The sequence below is a fragment of the Cucurbita moschata genome, unplaced genomic scaffold (genome assembly GCF_002738365.1).
Source record: "Cucurbita moschata cultivar Rifu unplaced genomic scaffold, Cmos_1.0 Cmo_Scf00098, whole genome shotgun sequence".
In the NCBI taxonomy this organism is placed as follows: domain Eukaryota; kingdom Viridiplantae; phylum Streptophyta; class Magnoliopsida; order Cucurbitales; family Cucurbitaceae; genus Cucurbita; species Cucurbita moschata.
Genome location: NW_019268614.1, coordinates 11,840 through 15,269, shown reverse-complemented (window position 1 = coordinate 15,269; position 3,430 = coordinate 11,840). Strand labels below are relative to the sequence as shown.

Genomic DNA, 3,430 nt, shown 5'->3' with positions numbered 1-3,430 from the left:
CATGACTGTGACATCTGCCCCCACACAATTTATTGTATGAGGCTGACTTTAGGTCTCTCGATGGGCTTCCAGCTGATCTCATAATGAGGAGTCTCTTCCAACCTAATAGATGCTGTTGAAAATCACTTCTTGGTTTGTTGAGTCTTCATGTCTTCTCTGTTCGTGTCTTTCCTACTTTCTTCGCTTGAAACTTTTTCTTATTTGTATGACGTCATACCACCTACTTCTGCTTGATGTCTTCTTGGTCGAAATAATAATGTTTCAAGTTACTAACGTGGACAACAAGGTTAGTCCACATCTATAAGAGCAATTGGATTCTATATGATGTCTTCGTAATCTTTTGGATAACTTTAAATAGTCCATAGTATTTTCACACCAGTCTTTGGTTCTTGTTGCTTTGAACTCGAAGTTTATCTAAACTTAACTTATATGAACTCTTTATTTTTCTTGAAATTATTGTGGTTGATGCTTCCGACTGACCCTTCTCTTCATCCGTCTAGATGATATTTCTGTGTGAACATGTGTTGCTTCAGTGGTTTGTTGCTGTCTCCCTTCTTCAGTATCTGACCTTGTTTATGTCTCTCCTGGTGGGGATAAATCCATTATCTAACCTTGTTTTGCGTCGTGGTGTTCATGTAGTGGCAATAAGGTTTCTATTGAGGTTGGCTCACTCGAGCTCCCCTTTTCAATTACAACAATAGCAGCAACCGTAGATTCATCGTGACTATGGTTCTTTCTCAACTGTAGTATCGACATCATTTTCAACCCTCTTGGTTGATGGATGTTTTTTTGAATGAACGTCGGGTTAGACTCCATTACCAGACATTTTGCTAGGGGCATGTAAGTGACTTTGTGTTTCAGCAGGACGTTCATTCCTGATACGACGTCGAAGTCATCCATTTCAACTATCACTAAACAATTTGCCTAGTCCAAGGCTCCAGCTTGATTAGAGTTCTCATTGTGACTCTTAAGACAGGTAAAGCTTCCAATTTGACGGCGTTCATCTTTCCTGTATCTTGATGCCAAAGGATGTTAAAATACTTTGCATCGGTCTCCATCATGTGTTATGGGTGGCTCTAGAGTTGACAATGGTGTTCCTTACTACTTTGTGCCTTACCCAAACCTCGACATACATAATATATATATATTCATTTAACTATAACACATATGGTCCATAGAAGAATGGTAACTCTTATGCTCATTAATATTATAATGGCTACTACCAAAATTATAACCTAAAATTGATAACTGATGTCCAATTAGCCAACCTTAAGTTTGTAATCATTGTGGAGTGATTGAAATTACAATGAAAGTAGTTTAAACTCCTAGTACCTCAAATGAAGTTGGTCTCTTCTAATAAAACAGAAATTTCTCTTTAATATCATTAATACAATTATGCTTCATCTTGAACCTACTAAACATGAAACTAAAACTGCATTCAATTTAACTCCATTTTATTGTCATCTTGAATGACGTGTAGGATATATTCTTGATTTACCTTGATATTTCATATTAGTTAAGCTTTTTGCAAAATCACAATTAGACAACAACAAAGATAAACTTGGGTCTGTTTATTATTTTAAAGAAAATTTCTTTCTCCATCTTATTCCTAATAACTCTGCAAATAAATTCATATTATGCTAAGAAATTTTTTTTTTTGCAAGAAGTAAAATATGCAACTTTAACTAAAATTTCATCTAAACAAATTTTATTGCCATACAACATAGATGACAATTATAGCCTTCAAACAAAAACTAGAGTAGTTGTGGTGAACCGGATAGAAACTCTAGTGTTCATCAATAATATACAACCACTACCTAAATTATGACCTAAAAATTTGAAAACATAAGTTGTAGTTGAAAATTACATAAAACAATCCCCTAAATCCAAGAACTCGTGTCCAATTAGTAAATCCTAAAGATAGTAGCTAACATAGAGTAATTGAAGCTCCACACGAAGTAATTTAAAGTTCCAGTTACTTAACTAAAGTTTATCTCGTCTTTAACGAAGCATGAGTTGCACTTAAGTTCATGAAATGTTTATAGACTCCAACTCTTAGTACTATTAATGCAATTATATTTCATATGAGTTTGTCAAAAATCAAATTATGGTACATTCAAGACAACTTCATTTTCTTGTCATACGACGGAAAATAGAAGAATTAAATCAAACAAATTGATGAACTGAGCCGAATAAATCCAAGCCAACCAAACTGATTAGTTTGATTCATTTGTTGGGTTGTAGTTTATTTGATAACACTTGCATATTCGAACAATTCAATATTACATGCCTTACTTACAAGTAAAATACTAGATCATCAACTTTTTGTTTTATAGTCCAACAACCACTCAAGAAAATAGATTTCAAACTTGAGAGAAAAAAATATATTGAGTAGGAGTTAAAAATGTTGCACTTTTTTAGAAAGGGCATTTAGTCTAGTAGTATAATTCTCGCTTATGGTGCGAGAGGTCCCGAGTTCAATTCTCGGAATGCCCCTATGTTCATCTAGTTGATGATATTTCTCTAATGGAACTATCTAATAATAATTGCTCATGGATTTCAATTAACAAAGAAAATAAATGAAATAATAGTTATAAATTTCATATATAGACTAGCAACTAATAATTATAGATCTACTATAAAGGCATTTGGTCTAAGTGGTATGAATATCGTTTTGGGTGTGAGAGGTCTCAAGTTCAAATCTCAAAATGCCCTCAACAATATTATATCAAAATGAATTGTCTAAGTGGTATGATTATGGTGTGAGAGGTCTCAAGTTTGATTCTCAAAATGCCCTCAACAATATTATATCAAAATGAATTATGCAACATAATATGATTTAAAATGTGATTTTTAAACATTGAACCAAGAAGATGAGAATAAAGAATGAAACATATTCAAGAATAAAACTCTCAATATTATATCAAAATGAATTATGCAACCTAATATGATTTAAAATGTGATTTTTAAACATTGAATCAAGAAGATGAGAATAGAGAATGAAACATATTCTTCGAAGAATAAAACTCTCATACGATCTGTCATCACAACCCAAATTTCAAACATTGAACCAAGAAGATGAGAATAGAGAATGAAACATATTCTTCATTTCAAACATTGAACTAAGAAGATGAGAGAATGAAACATATTCTTGGAAGAATAAAGTAAAGTTCTCATAAAAAAACACCAACACACCTGTGACCGCAAAAAACACCTGTGACCGCAAAAAACACCTGTGACTGCACCAACACACCTGTGACCACACCAACACACTTGTGACCACATCTCGACCACACCAACACACCTGTGACCGCATCTCCTGACTTTAAACTGCTACTGTTCTGTAGACTAACGCTACAAAAAAAAGACTAACTCTACAAAAAAAAAACCAACACACCTGTGACCGCATCTTCTGACTTTAAACTGCGCT

The 3,430-nt window shown here is 33.5% G+C and overlaps 1 non-coding gene across 1 annotated transcript; it reads left to right on the top strand.

The window, feature by feature from the left end:
• The first annotated feature begins 2,424 nt into the window (after positions 1-2,424).
• Positions 2,425-2,496, top strand: TRNAH-AUG. The gene has a single exon. It is a non-coding gene; the product is annotated as a tRNA-His (tRNA).
• Positions 2,497-3,430: the final 934 nt, after the last annotated feature.